This window comes from Panthera pardus, unplaced genomic scaffold (assembly GCF_024362965.1).
Source record: "Panthera pardus isolate Hobbes unplaced genomic scaffold, ASM2436296v1 HiC_scaffold_5, whole genome shotgun sequence".
NCBI classification, from domain to species: domain Eukaryota; kingdom Metazoa; phylum Chordata; class Mammalia; order Carnivora; family Felidae; genus Panthera; species Panthera pardus.
In genome coordinates this window covers 6,033,196-6,054,663 of record NW_026526980.1, presented here as the reverse complement: position 1 = coordinate 6,054,663, position 21,468 = coordinate 6,033,196, and the positions used below count along the sequence as shown (strand labels likewise).

At 53.9% G+C, this 21,468-nt stretch overlaps 1 protein-coding gene across 4 annotated transcripts in view; it reads right to left on the bottom strand.

The window, feature by feature from the left end:
- The window catches only part of SNX29 (sorting nexin 29), a 499,743-nt gene that overhangs the window by 43,165 nt on the left and 435,110 nt on the right, over window positions 1-21,468 (bottom strand). The gene's annotated exons all lie outside the window — the stretch shown is intronic.

Sequence of the window (21,468 nt, the reverse complement as noted above, 5' to 3'; positions counted from 1 at the left end):
GCCAGGGGACCTAACAGTGAGCAAAGCCGGTCACTGCTGTGTTGCTGGTGGAGGTCACAGGCCAGTGTAGGACTCACAGATAAATCCAGGTACCACACAGGTCCAAGCTGCTTCCCAGAGACAGTGTTTGATTTACCATCATAGGAAGTTTCTAAAATATGAATCAGTCATCACTATTTAAGAAAGATTTTACTGATGGGGCACTTGGGTGGCTCAGCTGGTTCAGCGTCTGATTCCTGATTTTGGCCCGGGTCACGATCTCATGGTTTGTGAGATCAAGCCCCACGTCAGGCTCTGTGCTGACACGTGTCTGCTCGGGATTCTCTCTCCTCTCTCTGCCCCTCCCCCAATGGCACGTGCACATTCTCTCTCTCTCCAAATAAATAAGCACAAAAAAAAAAAAAAGATTAAAAAAAGAAAGAAGAAAGACTGTATTGAGAAGTTCCATCTTCCCTTGAAAAACCAGGATACCGGGCAGCACGGGACCATGCCAGGCTGGGGGCTGTGCAACATGGCTCGGGAGGCAGGCACAGGGCCCCAGGTCTATGCAGTCTCTACCCTCGGTGTTCTGGGGCTCCGTCCTCTGACCCTCCACCGTCGTGGCTGCTTGGCCCTCGGCAGCGGGGCTGGTGGCCCAAGCATGCCTGCCAAGAACTACAACTGGGTGACGGTCTGCCGTCCCAGGGTTGAAATCCTTAATGATATCGAAGCAAGGGGCCCCAGAGATTGTGTGGCCTGTCCTGCTCATGCGGATCTGCACCGGGGGGCCGTGGCTCATCACAAAGAAACCCTGGCCAGCGTGAGGGGCAGGAGACTCCTTCTCTGTGAGAGTGATGCTCTTCCTAGATGGAAGAACCACATGAGGTGAGTAAGGGAAGGGGAGAGAGAGGGCAGGTGGAGGAATGAGGTCATCTGACCTCACAAGAACATGAGAAGAGAGGGGACTATTCTCACGTGACAAATGAGGAAGTAGCAGCCTAAGAGGGTCTGGGTGAATTGTGCACGAGGTCCCACGGATGGAGCATGGCCCTCAGCCCCGCCCTCTGTCCTGTGCCAGCATGGAGGTGACCTCAAAGAGGGGCTCCGTCAACAGTCAGCTGAATGAGGCCGTGCCCAGAGGCACCCGATCCCGGTATGTGCCCGAATCTCGGGAGAAGAGTCCCCACAAGGCCCTGCCAAGGACCTGAGCACAGCAGGGGGATTCTTTTAGTGCTGCCCAATTTGGCAAATGAAAACACAGGATGCCTGGCGATATCTGAGTTTCAGATAAACAACGCATAATTTTTCAGTATTCATAACTCAATATTCAATAATTCATGATTCAATAATGTTTCAGTATTCAACTCTACGCCACACACTGGAACTAAGAAATTACTCACTGTTTATCCGAGATTCATATTTCGCCGGGCATCCCGTATTTCACCTGGCAGCCCTTCCAGGACATGGGGTGGGAGGAAAGGTCACAGAGCTTCTGTGGCCGGCAGGCTCCCCGGATCCCTTCCAGGTCACAGCAAGGGGTTCCTGCCCAGGGCCACCCCCGCGAGCCGCCTCAGCACGGCCCTCCTCCAGAGGGTGAGAGCACTAAGGGCTGCCAAAGCCACTCCAAGTCCCGGCCCAGCGCGGCCCCAGACAGGGGCTCCGGGCTCCCGCGGCCTGGCGGGAGGCGCGCCGGGCCGGAGAGCAACAGCCGGTCATGGCACAAGCTGCAGCCACTTGTGCTGCGTTCCTGGTCTGATGGCCAGGTGCTGCTCTATGGCTTCTGAGTTTCGACCCATCGTTAGGCACTGAGATGCTCCTTCTGGGGAAGGGGGTTCACGTGGCCACATAGTGCCAAACGGAGTCCATCGGGCCTAAGTTCTAAGGGGCGCGAGAAGCCCACAGGCCCGCCTGAGAGGCTGTCAGAGGACCACCAAGGAGCCTGTGAGCCCCACAAGTCTCTCCGTTTTTGCAGCAGGGAATATTTAACACCCTCTCAAGCAAGAAGGGGAGATGGGGGAAGGCTCCCCACTCTGCCTATGGGGCTGGGCTGGGCAACAGGATCCTAGGGAGGCCAGAATGCTCAAAATGAAGGTGGGAGGAAGCTACCCAGGGGTGGAAAGTGTCTATTTTCCCTGGTCTCAGTGCCTCTTCTCACCAAGGTCCCAGGGACAGGAGTGACATGGCGGAAAGATGATCACCCTGGAAGAATCCCAAATCCTTCCAAGAACTCATTGCTCCAGAGCGCCGGGCCCTGGAACCCTAACCAGCCCCTGAGAAAACCCGACGTGGCAGCACCGAACTTGACATGTGGGCAAGTTTTCCCTGAGCCATTCAGAGCAAGCGCGGGTATTTGCGGGATCTTTACTCACGCTGTGCACTGAGCTCTTTCCTTGGGCTTCACGCTCCCATCTGACGCTGGAGACGGAGGCTCAGAAAGAAAAAGGCACATGCCCGAGGGCTCAGAATCGGGAGACAGATGGGCAGGGTCCCAGGTCTCCAACCAGTGCACAGTGAGAGCCACCCCCAATCCAGAAGACATTCTCCAATTTATAGAAGAGAAACCTACGGGTCCTGCAAAACAAAGGCTTCCCTAAGACAGAACTCAGTTCAGAGAAATTCCACCTGTGGGGTCAGCTCTGGCTGAAGCCATGTATCGTGCAGAGGGAAGGAAGCCTGTCACCTCGGCGCTGGTGCCCGACTGCCAACCTCTACCAGGGACATCGCTTCCCTCGGGTCTCAATCTGCTTCATGAGTCCTCGCCCGTGATTTTGGCAGAGCTCCGTGGGGCAGGGAAGAGGGCAGAACCGTTCACGAAAGACCTTTTTTTCCCGTGACTGTCCTTTCATTTTTACTTTTCTTTTTTTATTCTGGAAATCGCATAAAGCGGAGCAAATGGTACCACAAACCCCCATAACCCTTTATCTAATTAAGTCTTAGCCCTTTTCCGCGTTTGCCTCACCGTTGCTTTTGGTGAAGGTATCTTACAGAAAATGATAGCCACCGTGATACTTCACCACTAAGGGCTTTGGTACGATTTCAGAGCTAAGCAGTCCTGTCCTGGTTGGCTGGAAGCACAGACCCAGCATGTCTGCCGGCCTGCTCTCCCTGGTCCCCTGGCCTCCGTGGGCCCCTAGAAAACCATCCAAGAGACCGCACTGCAGGATGATCACACCAGATGACAGTCCCTCAGGAGGGGAGGGTGACCCACACTGCCATCTACGGTCAGGTGGCTAAACCAGTGGGAGCCTCAGGCTTCCCATCCATAAAATGGCGGCAAGGATGGGCCCACCTCATTCAGGACAACCCAGGCTAAGCCCCTGGTATCTTCTGGAGGCCGTGACTGATGCCGATCCACCAGCAACTTCTATGTGCATGAGGTGATGACCCATGCTCCTGATGCTTTAGGCCTTTCCCAAGCCGTCCTCTTGGCCTGGAATACCTTGACATTTAAGTCTCTAGTCTTGTGCCCCCACCACTGACAGACCCTCCAGGATACCCCTGCTAACCATGTCCTGTTCTCTGTTCTTCAAGGTCCTCACCACTGCTTCATCATGTGCCTCTAGCTTCCCCACCTTCCTTGAACGATCTACGTCCCAGGGAGGCAGGGCCATTACCTGTCTGGTTCCCCCCCCCAGTATCACAGAGCCCAATGCAGTGTGTGGAGATCATGAGAAGCCCCATAAGCATTCACTGCAAGATAATAGAATAAACATAGGGGATGAATTCAGGGGCGGAGAAGCAGGCCACCAGGCAGAGTGGTTGGAAAGCTGTTGCCAAGTCCAAGGAGAGAGGACAAAGACCCCAGAGGGGGAGTGGTATGGAGGAAAGGAGGCTAGCCTCCAAATGCCCTCAGGCAGGGAGAAGACAGAAGGCCGGGAGCTGGTTCTTCAGAGACTCCACTTGTCACATGGGGGCGCCCTGGAGGAGATCACTGTCCTGTCAGAGCCTGTCCCCACAGGGTCGGTTCAGTGCTTAAGGGGACAGGACAAATTTCCATTCGTTGGTTGGGCTCCTGGGGCTGCAGTGTGAGAAGTGAAGGGAGGGGATGGAAGCCAGCTCAAGGAACCTGCCAGACTCCTCTGGGGGCCCCCTCCTGAGCTGTGATGGCCCTGCTATTGTTTTGTGACCCTAGAGCCATTAGCAGTGCTGGGGCCTCCGCCTCCGAAAAGAATACTCAGGGCTATCTTACTATGAGCATTTGCCTTCCTCCAGAAAGGTTAATTTCATTTTGAGTCACAAGAACACCATCACATCAAGAGCAGCAATTTTAAAAACGATGGCACACTGTAAACAAGACAATAAGCCACGCTTCCTAGAGCAAACGCTCGGCCCCCCCAGCCCCTCCACTTTCTGGCATGGTCTTCCCTGGGCTGGCCTTCTCAGCCAAATCCCCACCCCCCACCCCCTGAGGGGACCTGCCCTGGGGCCACCCTTCCTGGGAGCTGCCTGCCAGGTGGGCAGAAGTGACTGTGCATTTCCAGAGTCCGTTTTTATTTTCATCGAAGAATGTCATGGCATTTTATAAAATAAATTGGAGGTCTGGTTCCATCAGGAGGAGTGAGCAGCTCAGGTCTTGTTGAGAAGCAGCTACTCCAGAGTCAGCTGATCTGACACTGTGTCACTAGCTGGAGAATTCCGGAACACTGATTAGACTCCCAAGGCGCCCAGCATGAGGATCCTTTGGCTAGGACAGTCCCTCCCAGGCCCAATTCTGAGGGGACTGGCTCACCCAGCCCATTTCTTCTTCCTGGGAACAAGGAAGACAAGATTCCCAGTGTCCTTGTGGCGAGGTGGGAGCCACGGACCGGGCCTGGTGGATGCCACGTGAGGCAAGCACGTCCAGGGCTTGCCACAAGAAGGCAAGCACCCTGCGACCCTCCCCCCGTCTCGTCTTCCTCTGGGAGTGCGGAGGCCACGGGGGCAAGTGGCAGAACCACCTGCAGGAAGGAGGGCCACCGGAGCCACCCTCTCTGCACCAGGTGTGCCCTGAATGAGAGATTAACTTGGCTGCCCAAAGCCACAGAGTTCCAGATTTGCGCCACATGCCGGGAGAGGCACTCGGGCCAATTCTGCGGATTCACGCATGACACGCTCACTGGTGTTCAGGGTATGCCTGCCTTTGTCCAAGGCGGCGTGCCTCGAAAGAATGTGCGCCGGCTAACACACGGGGCCCCTGCCCTCGAGGAGCTTCGAGGCTCCTGGGGAAGGAGACCAGGAGCGGGCAGACGAATACATCCCAGTGAGTGCTCTGGGAGAGATGGGTGTGGGCTGACAGGAGGAAAGAAGACAGACTGGCCCGGGTGGTGGGGGTGGGGGTGGTTACCACTCCCCCGGGGAGCGCCTCTTCCATAGGCGCTTTAATCCACAGAGGCCCGCGGAGACGGGGCTTTGGAGAGAGGAGGCGGAGGCAGAGGGCGAAGTCGGCACCTACGCGCACACAACTCCTGCGCCTGCTTCCTGGGCCTGTGCGCATCCGTCTGCTCTCAGGCAGGGGGACAGAAAGGTGCCGGTCAGGGAACAGCCAGGACGGGCCAAGGGCCGCGGCGGGACGGAGCCCAGATGCAGGAACAAGGCGGGGGAGCCGGCAGGGGCGGGCCAGGAGGTCAAGTTAGAGAACGTGGACTCTACCCTCGGGACCATGGGTGTTTCCGAGCAAGAGAGTGACCATCAGCTACTCCTTCCCTGAGACAGAAAAGCAATTCTGACTCTCAGACTTGACGAGCTCTGTTTGGTCTCTGTCACTGGGTTGTATCTCAGGGGTACTGAAAACCCTCCTTTCTCCTTTCACTTATGGGTCAGCCGGGAGGTGCAGACGCCGCCGATGGAGGCCGCAGGCCCAGGCCCACCCTCCTGGGACACGGGGACAGGCCTCAGCGCCCCCCGCAGCAGGCACAGCTTGCGGGCTGCAAAGCAGCAAGCTCTGCTGTGTTCTGGGTGCGATGCCTGAGCACTTGTTTCCAGGGAGACTGTTATGCAATCGCTAATTGGGAAGTGAGGAGAGAAAATTCACGCAATTGCCACTTTCAACACTTTCCATGGAGGCAACCGAGAGCAATGAATTGTCGCACACGATGGACCCCCGTACAGCTTCCTGAACGCCACCGAGCCCCTTGTGTAAGCCTCTGACCGGGTATCTTTAGCGAACCTACACGAAGCATCTCTACTTGATTAACTCAGGGTAACAATAAGGGTGCAAACTTGGAAAAGGTAACTGTGCTTCTCATCTTCACGCTGAGAACGGGCTCCAAGCGGCCACGGCGGGGGGTGGGGGAGGGTGTCCCGAGGATCACACCGGGGCTGAACAGCCGGATGAGTGACCTGGCTGGTTCAAAGAGGCCTCGCTTAGGCTGTTTCCCAGGTGCTCCTGCGCTGGAATGCAGAAGCAAAGAGGGGAAGGAGAAGGCTTCATCTGGAGAGTTCGGGCAGGGGAGGGAGAGGAAGCCTGCGATGTGTCTCTAAGGTGTCCCTGGGGAGGACTCCGTGCCCTCAGTCTCCACAGACACCCACAAATTCAGGAGTCAGAGTCACTGCCCTTCTGAAGGGACAAGGGGAGCAACATCCTGGTGAGTATAATTACTTCACCCCAGCAGCTCAAGCCCAGCACCAATCACCGAGCAAGTAGTCAGTGATGGGCCAGGAAGGACAGAGCAATCCAAGAGACAGGCGTAACCCTACGGACGTCACAGTCTCCCTCTCCGACAGCCCATGGCCAGGAGATGCTCTACACATCGTTCATACATCCAAGCAGCTGGCAGGCACCAGACACTGGACTCCCTTCGCCAGCCGCGCTCCCTAGACGCCAGGCTGCACCAGGGCCTGTGGGGAGAAGATGCCAGAAGAGGCCACCATGAAAGCTCCCCGAGAGATGCAACCTAGAATCCCTTTGTTCTTCTAATGTTTCCAGGAGGCCGATGGGCCCAGCGCTGAGCTGGGGGCCCACGAGACTCATGACAAGTCACAGCACCAGCGCTCGGGCCCAGTGGTAGACAACAGGCAGGCATTTCATTAACAAAACTGTGGCAAAACAGAAGAGCTTCTAGGGGAAGGTGGTGTTTCCTTCTAGCCAGCCTGATGTGGGAGAGGGTTTGGGAAGCAAAAGGCACTCTGGGCCTTGGTCTGGGGAGGTGAGTGGGATTTCCATAGATGGAGGCAGGAGGGAGGCCCAGGGATGAGGGCCCAGGGGCGAGGGGAGCCTCCCAAGGGGGAGGCAGGGGGGAGGCCCAGGGGCCAGGGGAGCCTCCCGAGGGGGAGGGAGGAGGGAGACCTGAGGATGAGGGTCTGGGGGAGGTGGCAAGCAGGACTGAGGAAGCTGGGTGGAGGCGTGGACAGACTGAAGCAGGGCTGGAGCTGGGCTGTGGGGAGAGTCCCAGGTTAAGGCCGGAAGTCACTGAGGTGTGAAGGAGACAACAGGTGCACATGGGGGCTGGGGAACTGGGCAGGGGAGAGGAAGGCGGGGACGGTTTGATGCTCCCACCTCACAGGGACCACTCTGAGAGCTTTCCATGAATTTACCCCTTACTCCTGGCTGCCTCCTGTAGGGCTGGGACCACCACCCCACCTCACGGCTGGGGAGACGGAGGCACAGAGAGGTGAACGCCTGCTAGGCTCACAAAGAGTCCGGGCGGAGCTGGGATTGAACCTGGACGGGTGGGGCGGCGGGGGGGGGGGAGCTGCGGAGCACACCCACCAGGTCATGCGGCCCCAGAGTGCCTCTTGAGTGCGGTGGGCTGAGAATGGGCCGGTCGTGGAACGTCAAGGGCAGACCCTAAACCCCTCTCGGCCTCCAGGATAAACATCCCAGTGACTGGGCAGAGGTGCTTCCGCGTCCCGTGCGAGGAGTCACCTCAAGCTCCGCTCCCGTCCACTTCCTGGGCAGGAACCTCCAGGGGCTCCCCGGGGCCTCCGAGGTCAACCTCAAGGTCCCTCTCACGGCACCAAAGGCCCTCTGTCACCCAGCTGCCACGGGCCTGTCGGCCGCCCCCTCTCACCTGGGCAGGGCTCTGGTCCCACACCCCAGGAAGAGGCTGTCGCCTCCCAACTCAAGCTCTGTTGTCTAACGTAAGCGCTTCCCCCAACCCCCTAGGACAGCTGGTTGCCGCCTTTTGGCCACAGCCCCGGGACCCAAGCGCACGGTGGCCTCATGTCACTCCACACGGAAGTCTCTCCTGTCGGCCAGGAGCTTCTCCAGGACACGGAATGGTTTGCTCACTGCCGTCTCCATCTGCAGTACCGAGCACCAGGCATGGCTCTTGGCAGACGAGGGGCCAGAGCGCCTCCTGCCCCACCCAACGCCCCCCATCTAGAATATCCCCATGTCCTCATTGCGGCACCAAGGCCACCAGGCCCCAGCTCCTCCCATCTTCCTGGGTCCCATGTCCGCCCACTCCCCTCACTATTGGGGAACGCATGGACTCCACCCACTCTCATTACTGGGGAACCTCCCAGAACACGCCAAGCCTGCTTCTGTCTCTGAGCCTTTGCACTTGCTGCTTCCGTCTGGATGCCCTCCATCCAGATACCTGCATGGCTCCTGTCAGCATCTCCCCAACTCTTCCCAAAGTCCCTTATGCTCAAGTAAGAGGCCCTCTTATCCACTCTGGCGCCTTCCCTACCCCTTTATTTTTGTGCGGTGATGACAATAATGTCTCCGGTGCCTGGTGACAGTATCTGGCATCCAGCAGGTGCTTGGTAAGTGTGGACTGACCAGACTCTGCTGAACCTTTTGATGCATGTGCCGCTCCCTCCAAGGCCCCTTCGGCTCCTCTCCGGCTGGAGAGTTAGGCACGGAGAAGCTAAGGAGTCGGCCTGAGCTCGCGGAGCTAGTGGGTGAGCGGTCTGGAGGTGGAACGCAGGCCCAGGTCACGGCTCGGTGTAGAGCCCACACCACAACCACTGAGCTGGGGCTCCAGTTCCCCGCAGCGGTGCCGCCAGAGTCCCCGCTAACATGCACTTCTGCTCCCGGAAGGGTAAGCCGTTCTCAACTGTCAGGTGACGGCCACGAACGAGAGCAGGGCCCCGAGGTTACCTGGAAGAGCAGGCTCCTGGGGCCCCGGTGGGGACGTCACCAGATGCAAACTGTGTCTGCCCTTAGAGGGGTCCCAGGCTCTACTACTGCAGGCTTCTGGGTTGCCTTGTGGGTGAGCTCTGGTCTACCTCTTGTCCAGCCTGCATTTCCCCACGGATCTGCTCTGCAGACCCGGGCGGTTCCCAGAGAAGCCTCCTCTGACCCACCGCCCATCCCTTTCCCACCGCGTCTTCCCACGGCATGGAGCTGGCGTGAGCTCCAGAGGTGAGTGCGGGGCAAACCCTCCAAGCTCACGGGCATGAAAAACTATGACTAGAACTCTCCATTATGAGATGACACCAGAGAGACCAGTGTCTTCACCTCAAGCCCGGGGTGACAACCTATCTCAGCTCCTTGTCTCATGCAGCTGAGGCTCCCTGTGCTTTGGGGCAGGTGAGGGGTCACACGCTGGGCACCCGGGTCCTGGTCTCACGCTGCCCCCCATGTTGTGCACGTCCCTGGGAAAGCCGGGTTCCTTCTGAGCCTCAGCTTCCTCACGTGCGAAGGGAGCGGACAGGTCCAGGACCCCGCATCCTCCTTCCCGGGCAGAGGGTAGAGACGCTACTCGCCGCACCCAAAGGCGACAAGCGGTACTGGGATCTGGACGGAGAAGGCGTGTCAGGTCTCAGAGGCAGGGAGCTCGCAGAGCCTGCTGGACTGCTGAGCCTCTGCGCAGGTGGTAACGGACGACCTCCAAGGTGATCTCACTTCCCAAATCCGGAAACACGGAAGGCTGGAACTGAGAACCTGGACTTCCAGACCCAAACTGTACCCTGGTGTCTGCACTCGTTAAACTGCCCTCAACCGCCTCCCCCTATTTGGTGAAGCACCTGGGTGTGGGGAAGGCAAAGGAACCGTGAACCCTGCCCGTCTAACGAGTAACAGGGCTCCCACGACCTAAAAACATCTGCACAGCAGAAGCACACAGAGTAACAGCAAGCACAGTAATATCGAACACAGGAGTACTTACTGCGTGACGTGTTTTAAGTGCTTTGTACCTAACTATCAAGCAGAGTTTCCTCAAAATGAGTTTCCGAGGTAGGTCCTACCATGAGCCCATCTCACAAACGAGGAATCAGAGGTGCGGGGGGCAGAAGGGCCATGCCCAAGCTCTGGGATCTGGTGAATCACACAGGTGGAGTGCGAACCAGGTCGTCTGACCCCGTCAAAAGCGCGTGCTGACACCCCCATGGAAATCGGCCAAGGGGCTGCGGACAGGCAGACTGGCTCCCCACCCCCCACCCCCGTATCTGAATCAGGACTTTCCGCACGACGCGCAGGCAGATTTAAGACTCTGTCGGCGGCCCAAGGCTGTGTTCTGACGGTCTCTGGGTGAAATATTGCCTGTGGTGGCAAAAAGGGCAGACTCAAGAGGACTCTTGGACCCGGATCTTGTCCACGCTTCGTTCAGGGAAAAGGCCACAGGCTTGGCACCCTCGCTCCTCCCCTTGGTCCCAGAGCCCCTCCTCCTCCTGCTCACACCGCTGAGCGCGCTGTGTTGAGCCCCACGGGTGATGAGAGCTAACTAAACGGGGGAGGCAGATCGGACCCCCGGGGCTGGCATACAGCAGGTACAGCACGGCGGCTGGCCATCAGCACTCACACGCTACCAGTGGACTTCGCCGAACGTCAGAACAGAAAGCACACCCTGACCCCGCCTGCATCGAAGGCGTACCCACGCCAGACGCCGACTGCACGTTCAGGAAACAAAGCAATTCGCTCTTTCGGAAAAGCAACAGAAAACCCACACAGGCCCGAGCTACGTGTACACCCTCCTCCCAGAAGCTTCTGAGAGCAACAGAAAGAGCAATACTTAGGACACGGTTTACTGTGAGCTTCCTGTGTGCCAACCCTAGTTGAAGTGCCTCCTTGCATTATCTCACTGCAAGGGTTTTAGGAACTGGCTACTCACACCCCCATTTGGCAGATGAGGAAACTGAGGCTCTAAGAGATTAAGCACCTTCTCTACAGTGAGGGGTTGGTGGGGAACAGAGCTGGGCTCAGCTCACAGCCACGATACTCCCCTGCCTCTCGGCATGAATGGATTCCCAACCGCAGGGGACCTACAGCTTTACTAAAGACAGAAATCCAAAAGAAACTGGTCCTATAGTTCGCACACAGGGAACCAAATACCGTCATTCTACACATTCCCCCGGCCCCCGCTCCACACAGAGAGAAGTGGCTGTGGCTGGATGAATTCTCACCTTTGTATCAACAGAACCCCATCTGTGGGAAGGGACGATTCGGTGCACAGGCTTCGCCACTGCCTCTTTTGCTGGAGACGGGTTGGGTATGGCGGCCTGTCTCCCCCCTCCCCCCGCCACCCACCCAATCCCCGTGCCACACAGGAGCGGCATCTCTTACCCCCTCCACGGTGCTGGGCACAGGCTGGGCCCTCGGCAGGACACGACAAATGATCTCCTGGCAGGCCAGGAACAGGCTCCACTGCAGCTAAGCACGATTTTTCTCCGTTACTGACTTTGCAGCCGAGGGACAGTGCGGGCCCAGCAGCTGGGGATGGGGGAAAGGCTGGTTCGTGCATTTAATAGGAAGAACTCAGAAAGGAAAGAAGGGTGTTGCCCACAGACGAAAATCTCTTCCAGAACCACAAACTCGGCAGAACTGTGGGTCACACGAGCCACAGGACGGGCGACGGGGACGGGGCCAGCTGGGAAGGGGTACCACTCCTGTAATCCCGGAAACTTGGCCTTGCATCAACTCGGGCCCACTGTTGCCGGATCGCCGAGATTTTTATGTGAAACTTCAGATTTTAAAATGTTAAAAAATTATAAAAATATTTAAAGAGTAGGCAGAGCAAAAAAACACAAAGAGCACGCCACACAAAGCCACCGGTGTGAGGCAGACGAGCCCGTCAGAGGCTCCTGAACTCAGGACACTCTCCTCAAATTCACGACAGCCAGCCCCAGGACCTGGGATTCTTTCGGGAAAGTCGCATGATGTGCCCACCAGAGCCACTCAGAGGCGGGCTCAGCTCCTACCACTGTTTAGCCGAGTAATCGTGGCCAAGTCACGAGCTGTCCCTGGACCCCCGCTTCTCCAGCTGCACGATGCAGATATGGAGAATGCCAGACTCGGAGAATCGCTGCGTGACCGAGTGAGATCACGCTTGTGAAGCAGAAACTGGGGGTGCTCTCAGTACCCAGCGGACACTCCACAGGCAATGAATTTCCTCTTTTAGAATGAAGCTCAACTCAGGTTCCCTCTGCCTCTACGTTTTTCTTTCAGCGACCTGGCATTATTTGGTCAAATTAAATATAGTAGACTACGCACCAGACTGACTCCATCCTGAGATCTATCCTGGAAGAACGCTCACGCAGGACCACAGGGGTCACACCCAGCGAGATTCACTGCTGCCTGGTTCTGGAGTCAGGGGCCACTGGGTGGCCCCTCCAGGCCACAGGGGAAGTGAGACGTGGCTGACGTTCCCCCCAAATACAATCACCACTTACAGGAGCAAAGTGTAGGTAGAGGCAGCCCTGTGAACGGAGCTGAGATAGAATGCTGAGTACGCCAAGTAAAGGAACAGAGACTCACGCGCAACACCCGTGAAGGCAAATAAAAAAACACAGCAACTGCAACACAGTCTAGAAGGAAACCAACATGTCTGCAGCCACAGCCAAACCCGCTGGAGCAGCCGCTGGCGGCAGGCAGGGAGGAGAGCGGGAGGCGGACGGGCTAAGAGAGGAGAAACACAGAGCTGGGGGCCTCCGGGTGACCAGCGGGGTCAGGTTATTGGAGCTGCAGAGCAGCATTCACTTGCTTTTTTCTGTACCCGAGCTAAGGAGGAAACAGAAAGGAGAGCGGCAGTATTTTCCTGCCCGCGCCCGTTTACGGCCAGGCCCTGCCTCCATCAGACCCCAAGTCCCCAGCAGGATCTGGGGTGCACGTGTGTTCCGCCCTGAAAAAGCTCCGAGTCTGACGGCTGCAGACACGGAGACTGAGCCGTGACAGTCCAGCTGGAGATTCGGAGTGCTCTCCCGTAGTTTATGTTCCAGCCTTGCCTGCGGGCCCCACGGGGCCCTGCTCTCCTCCTGTCCACGCTCCTCCATGCAGCCCTCGGGCAGAGATGGCACACAGAGCCGCTCCCTCGTGACAGACAGGCCGGTCCCCTCACGAGGCCCCAGACCATTTCACAGTCTGGTGGCTACAAGTGTGATGGTCGCACGGGGTCTGGTTTGGAGATTCTCAGAGGTTTTAAGAGCAGCGACAGCGGCATTATGGGGGACCATCTCTGCCTTAATTGCAGCCTCTATAATGACTATCAATTCTTAACTGCTCGTGCCACAGGCTGGGAGAGGCATAATGAAGGCAAAATCTCTCAATTCTCAGATCAGTTGGCCGCTGACTCAAACGCCTGGAGATCATGGTGCAGACCAAAGAAAATGCATCTGCAAGCCATCCAGAAGCAACAGAAAAAAAAATCGATAGGTCATCAAAAAGAGACCCCTGCAAGGCTGGTTCCATGGCCCCCTCCCTGCCGGCGGCCATCAAGCTGGGCTTCTGAGAGGGGCTGGTTCCAGGCTTCTGCAGACCGAGTGCCTTTCTGGAGAAAGGCTCCAGACACCCTGGGAAGGGTTGGGGCCTGGCTCACCCACCGCAGCAGGCCTGGGGCTGTAACAGGGCCCTTGACCGTAACTGCTATAGACTCGACAGCAAGCACACCCACCTGAGGCCAGGTGTTCAGAATATGGCATTTCATTAACCCTCAGTAACACACTTCTGTGGTTGGGGGGGCGGGGAGAGTGTCTCTATTTTAGGGCGCTGAGACAGAGAGAGGAATTAACTTGTCTATGCTCACGCTAGAATGGTCCTTCCAACTTCCAGGCCCAGCCTCTCTGCTGTCCCACACCATCCCCTTTCTTGAGAGGAGAAGTTTCCAAAAATTCCATTCAGTTCACAAAGCCTGTGCATTGGGCCTGCTACCAAGCTGGGCACTGGAGGGGTGGGAGAGGTAGAGGGCAACAGCCTTACCTTTGAGGACATTTGAGCTTCATGCAAACCTGAACTGTGTTTCTCCACGATGCTTCTGATACCTTATGGGGAGGGGTTTTTCCTCTTTTTTTTTTTTTTTTCCCACACCAGCAATCAATTCTCCAGCTTTCCAGACACTAACCGGTTGTCTAATGATTCAACTCCCTTCTGACGCTAACGGCCTGAAGTCTGCATGGGACCACACGGGTTAAGGGCTCTGTCCCGAGTCTGCCTTCACTTCTGATGCCAATCGCAAGTCCCAGGCTCCCGTACTTCTGACCAACTGGCTACACATCAAGGATTCCCATAATTCATTCCTCGGGTTCAATAATTAGCTAAAATGGCTCACAGAACTCAGGAAACCAATTTACTTAACATCACCCGTTTATTATAAAGCATATAGCTCAAAAACAGCCAAATGGGAGAGAAGCATAAGGCAAGGTACTGATGAGGAGGAGAGGTGTGGACTGTCCCTGCGTCCCCTGGGGGCACCGCCCACCCAGGTCTTCAATGTGTCCACCCACGTGAAGATCTCCCAACCTCACAGTTTAGGATTTTTAGGGAGATTCCAGTGCATGGGCACAACTGATTAAATCACTGACCGCTGGGGATTGACTTAATCTCCAGCCTTCTCCCTCCTCAGAGGTCAGGGGTCGGGGCTGAACATTCTAACCCTCTAATCATGTCTTGGCCCTTCTGGAGGCCAGCCCCATTCTGCAGGCTTCTAGGGAGATTAGCCTCAGGAGATCCCCACGGTCTTAGAAGCTCTTGGGTCAGGACCCAAGACTGAGTCCAACACTGTATCAAAAGATTCTCCCCTCACCCCATCAGAAAATTCGAAGGATTTTAGGGGCTCTGTGCCAGGAACCAGGGACAAAGACCAAACATATATTTCTTATCATATCACAATATCAAAAAAACCAAATGGGGAAGATAAAGCAGGAAGGATAAAGGGATTATTTTCGAGTTTTACTTGGGCGTTTTATTTACCTTGGACAAGGACCCTGGAGTTTTCTTTTAAGAAGTAAAAATAAAATCAGAGTCAAATACGGACTCAACCTAGCTAGTCAAGACACGCCCCAGCTGGAGGTCTTCGCTCCTTTCTCTGTAAGAGAGTGGCAGCTGTCATCGTGCCTTGACTCAACCAACATGATGTGCCAAGCAGGTGCTAGGAGCTGGGGCACACCAGTGCATGAGACTGTAGTGTAGGAAGCTGGTACACACAAAATACCTCTCTGCTCTATACGCTCTGCAGGGAGTTTGGGGTCAGGAGAGCAGCTCTAGCCAATGGGCAGCAGGCAGAAGGGACATACACCGGCTGGTGGGGTCCTAGGTCAGGGATGCTGTGTCTCTCCCGTTTCTCTGTCGGGCATGCTGCAGAGACCTGGGGGCACTGCGGCCCCTTCCTCTGGCTTCTCTCAAACCTCCTCCAAAAGACGCTCCCCTCCAACCTCAAATAACTTAATGCCAAGACAGCCATTGCCAACCCCACTGCCAGAGGGGGCCACCGAGGCACAGACCTGCCTGACAGCCAAGACTGAATTCGGGCTCCTCGGCCTCGTCCCTTGAAACCAAAGGGACTTCTGACGTTCAGGAGTCTTCTAAGGAGGTCCCTGCAGGGGCACCTGGCTGGCTCAGTCGGTGGGGCGTGTGACTCTTGATCTTGGGGTAGTGAGCTCGAGCCCCATGATGGGTGTAGAGATCACTTTACAAAAATCATTTCCAAGGAGATTCCTGCAGAGCTCCCTAGAAGTGTCCTGGGTGGGGGCTTTAACTAACGGAGTTGAGGGGAGGGTCTAATTCAACAAAGCAGCTCCCCTTCCTCTGTTTAAACTACTGGAGGTGGTGACAATAGCAGCCATTTACTGAGAGCTGATTGGGTGTGAGGCTTGGCGTTAACACAGTTTTTCCACTTGTTTAATCCTACCTTTGGTGGTGGACACTATTATTAAACCCATTTTACAGATGAGGCAATTGAGGAAAACCCATTTTACATTGAGGTGAAAACCTTGTCTAAGGTCAAACATCCTTTCAATGACAGGAACCGCAAGTCAAACCCGAGCCCCTCTGACTTCAGAATCCACGTATCTAACCATGCCCTCTGGTCCCGTGAGGGTGCCAATGCCAAAACTAAGGGAGTTAAAAATGAAACGGTGGTGCCCACACCACCTCTTACAGAAGAGGAACTGAAAGCCCAGCGTGGTTTTTCCTCCCAATCCGCAGCCTGGAACTCCTCGCACGAGATCGCACTGAATACACCTCAGGTGCTGAGTCAGCGGACGTCCAAGGAGCCACTCTACGAAAAGAACTTTTACTGCAGTCAGCAAGCGAGTAGGTGAAGCAAACCAACTTAGAAAAATTCAAGCTATTTAATGAAAAGAGGCAAACCTCAAAGCTGGGCCCAGTGATATTCCGAGCCTACTCAGGGCCCTTGTATAAACCACTTGCTGACCACAAACGTCAGACAACAAGGTCAACAAGGAACAAACTCAAAGTCTGGGGTTGAAAGTCATTGCGGCAGCTAGCCCTACCCCAGCTAATTCGTGCGGAGAAACAGAGGAGGCAGAGGGCTCGATTCTACACTGGTCATCATCGCCCACACCTGGGACAACGGGGCCAAGTGTCACCTGCTCTGCGCAGTAAAGATTCTTCTCTGACTGCAAACAGCAGCTATCATCTACTGAGGGCTTGCTCTGTGCCATACGCTGTGCTCAACTCTGTGATTTGCCGGTAAAGAAACTGAGCTGGTGGTGGTTAGACCACCCGGGTCGGAATCCCGACTCTACCACTTACTGGATCTGTAGCCTTGGAAGAGGTGCTTGGTTTTATCGTCTTTAAAAGAGGGATAACAACAGTAGCCGCAGTGCCTGCACAGAGTAAGTGCTCCGTCTGTGTTATTACCATCGCTGTTATCACTTTGCCAGGGCATTTCTATCTCAAAATAACATGTGGGTTTAGTACAATCATCATCTCTACTAGCTGATGAGCGCATGAGACGTGGCGTTCACTATTTCACAGCTTTGTCAGACAAAAGAATGCAAAACTGAAGATTAGAAGGAACAGACATGTGTTGCATGAAGGAGAAGCTTCAGGAGCGGCACCCGAGGGAGGCGGAATGTGGTTTCAGTGAATGCACTGTTGGTTTGGGGGTGGGAGGGGGGGATGGTGTGGAATCAGCCTAGGCTGTCTGGGCAGGGAGATCCCACCTCCCCAGCTAAGCCTTCACTACCTCCATTCACTGACCAGAGTTGACATTCCCAAACCCACCCTACCTTAAATCCCTAATGTGCTGCCTTTGGTAAATAGAAGATTCCACAATCTCACTTCTGTATCCTAAGATGCCACAGACCTCAGGGATTTCTCTTCATGTCTTCTTTTATGGAGGAAGCAAGTGGACAAGAGCCTTTTAAACCCTGGATCCAGTGCCTCCATATCCCTTTCGGTGCCTTTCCTGAAGCCTCGATTTTAAGATATTAGGACCGACAGTTTCTTCTTTTTGCCTGCCCAGCAGCCATCCCCTCCATGCCACTGGTAAGAGCACTGTAACAATTCTCTCAAAGATCTCCTGCTCCCTATTCTCAGTCCACGTGGTGGGGGAGAGGCTGCCCCCCACCCACCGCTGCCGCTCCCCATCTGCAGAAGCAGACATGACACCTGAGTCAGGTCCAGCTTCTGGAATGTTCCATACCCCTGGCCACAGGGATTGGCTCAAGAATGTACATATGAGCCAAGGAACCACAAAACTCAGACTCTAAAAACTACAAAACATTGCTGAATGACTTAAAGATGACCTAAATAAATGGAAAAACATCCCACCTTGTTATAAAAATCACATCCCTCAAATTGATCACAGATTCAATGTGATGCCTTACCAAAATCTCAGTTGCTGTTTTTTTTTAAACAGTCTTTATAAGCTTATCCTAAAATTCATAGGGAAATTTAAGGGACCCAGAGTAGCCAAGCTAATCTTGGAAAAAGAACGAAGGTGGAGGGCTCACTTCTCAACTGCAAACCTACTACAGAGGCTCTAGTCATTAAGACACAATGGTGCTGAGGTAAGGATAGAGATTTAGATCAATGGAAAATAACTTCACATCCAGAAATAAGCTCTCACATTCATGGCCAACAACTGATTTTCCACAAGAATGCCAGGACAATGCAGTGGGGGAAAGAATGGTCTTTTCAACAAACAGTGCTGTGACATGTGGATATCCACATGTAAAAGTAAACTTGGACCTCTTCCTTGATAACATACAGAAAATACCTCCAAAAGAGTCCCAGAACTAAATCGAAACATTGAAACTGTAAAGCTGTTAGAAGAAAACAGGAATAAATTGTAGTGACCCTGTTTTAGGCAAAGCTTTCTTAATAGACATCAGAAAGCCTAAGGAACAAAAGAAAAAATACATACATTAGATTTCATCAGTATTAATGAAATCTTAGGTTCTGCAAAGGACATCATCAAGAAAGGAGAAGACAACTCACAGAATGAGAAAAAAATATTTTTTTTGTTTTTTAAAAATTTTTTAACCTTTATTGATTTTTGAGACAGAGAGAGAGAGCATGAATGGGGGAGGTTCAGAGAGAGAGGGAGACACAGAATCTGAAACAGGCTCCAGGCTCTGAGCTGTCAGCACAGAGCCCGACGTGGGGCTCGAACTCATGGACTGTGAGGTCATGACCTGAGCAGAAGTTGGACACTCAACCGACTGAGCCACCCAGGTGCCCCAATATTTGTTAATCATATACCTGATAAGGGACTTGTATCCAGAATAGACAAAAACCGCTTACAACTCAACAATAAAAAGACAACCCAATTTTAAAACGGGCAAGGGATCTGAATAGATATTTCCCCAAAGATATACAAGTGGCCAATAAACACACAAAAAGATGTTCCATCAGTATCATTTGTCAATAGGGAAACACAAATGAAAACCACCATGTGACATCACTTCATACATACACACACACACACACACACACACACACACACACACCACACAGTAACAACCAATGATAAGAATGTGACAAACTTAGAATCCTCATACCTTGCTGATGGCAATATAAAATGGTGCAGCTACTCTGGAAAACAGAGTACTTCCAAATGCTTAATACAGGGTTACCACATGACCGTACTTCACTCCTACGTGGAATAAAATCAACAGAAGAACGAAATTAAAGGAAAAGAGAAGCGTGTGTCCACGCAGAAGAGTGCACACGAATGTCCATGTTAAAGACTCAATAACAGTCAAAACACGGAAACAACCTAAATGCCCATCAACAGACCACTGGATAAATATGTGGTCTACCTATATAATGGAATAGTACTTGGCAGTAAAAAGAAACACAGTTCCGATGCATACTGCAACATGGACAAAACAGTACGCTTTTGTGAGGTCACATAAGACGAGCGTATGAATCCATTTATATGAAATTTTCAGAATAGGTCAATCTGTAGATACAAAAAGTAGATTATGGCTGTTTAAAACAACAACAAGAGGGCACAAAGCCCAGGCAGACCAGTGCAATCTACTCCTAGACTCTGCTGGAACCACCAGGAAAGGCAGTGCTTTCTTCCTGAGCGGCCGGTGGGGTGATATAAACCTGGAACTGCCAGAGGCTCTATCTTGGAGAGAGCCTGTCTGAGAAAACCCGCAGAGAGGAAAACAAAGGAGAATGGGAAGGAGAGAGAGATCAAGTTCTGACAAGATCACGTGGGCCCTGGAGCCAGCTATGCCTGAAGCTGCAATGCATTCCTGGTCTTTTCAATCACGTAAATCAAGTTCCTCCCAGGACTTCAGTGTGGGAGGATGTTAGCTCAGTTCCTCACTGAAACTGTGATTGCTCCTTGGCATCCTCCACTCACTGTTCAGGCCACACCTCCCCCTTCACAGGACTTCCCACCCTGGAGCCCCCCTGCCCCATACTCCACCTTTCCCAGGGCACAGGCTTTTCTGAAAGTCCTCTCCCTCCTGCTGGCCGTGGCCTCCCATCCACCTCACAGAACCTCCTTTTCAGTCAGAGACACTTTCCCCACCTGGAACGCACCTGGAACAGGGCTCTATAACTCAAATGCTTAAAAATAAATGCGAGCTGTGTTATTTCCAACAAGTTTTCCCACCCTATTAATTATTTATCTAGCACCTGCTTCACAAAAAAAGAACCTGGCAGAGAAGGAATAGGGAGAAGAGTCTGGAAAGAGCAAGGCAGCCAAAAACAGCAGAGGTGCCCTAGCTGGGAGTTACATGATGTGGGGGAGAGAGGGGTTCCCAGGGAGGGTCACCAGCAGGGTTCTCTGTATGGCCTTGATGAAGCCTACCAGCTCCTAATCAGAACTATGTTTTGTTTTGTGTTTTTTAAATGTTTTTATTTAGTTTTGAGACAGAGAGAGACAGAGCATGAGCAGGGGAGGGGCAGAGAGAGGGGGAGACACAGAATCCGAAGCAGCCTCCAGGCTCTGAGCTGTCGTCACAGGGCCCGACGCGGGGCTTGAACTCACGGAGTGAGATCACGACCTGAGCCGAAGTCAGACGCTCAACCAACTGAGCCACCCGGGCGCCCCCAGAACTGTTTTTAAATGCACAAAACAAGGTAACACAGGTTTAGACAGACAAGCACTTATAAAATGTTGATAAAGCAACACAAGAACTTCTTTGCTGAGGCCTTGGATAACAAGATGCAGTGGCAGGTCTTATCACCACTGTAACTTCAAGGTAGCAGTGAGCTTTGAGGATATTTGGGGCCATCTATGGCGACTGTCGTGTGATATGAAAATATGTAAGACTGATTTCTACCGCAGATACAGCCACAGGTATTAGGGGTACTCTTACGGTTTGTGGCCCGAGTTCATGTTTTAATTAGATGTTAGGGAAAATAAAAGTGTGATTCTTGTCTGAGGATTTGTCTGAGGATAAATGCTCAGACCCTAGAATAAGAACTCGTGGGCTGGATCAGGCTGAGCCCCCAAGCAGGCCTCTCTGGAACGGTGCACTGCCCATGTGGGGAGGCGAGGCGTTAACAGGGAAGTGTGGCTGGGAGAGCCCTGTTACCACCAACTGTGGCTTCTGAGCACTTGGTGTGGACCAGGATGTGTTCTTGGCCTGTGCCCTGAACTTCCTCACTGAAGCCTCACAACAGCCTCGAGCAGGAGCCGCCAGAATTCTGTGTAAGTTATATTCACATAAGAGGGCACCAAGGCGCAGAGACATGATAGGCTGATGTACCCTGGTGTCGGGATTCAAACCCAAATACTCTGACCCCAGGACCCATACCCTTCTCCATTGCCTCTCACTCCCTGCTCCCCCACCCTCACTTGCGTCCCAAAGAGGTAAAAGCCCAGAGGAGACAAAGAAAAGCTGAGTCGCACTCAATTTTGAGCTAGAGGCCTCTGTTCCAAGCCTTGCATATCTGTGTGGAACGTGTGTTCTGCCTGG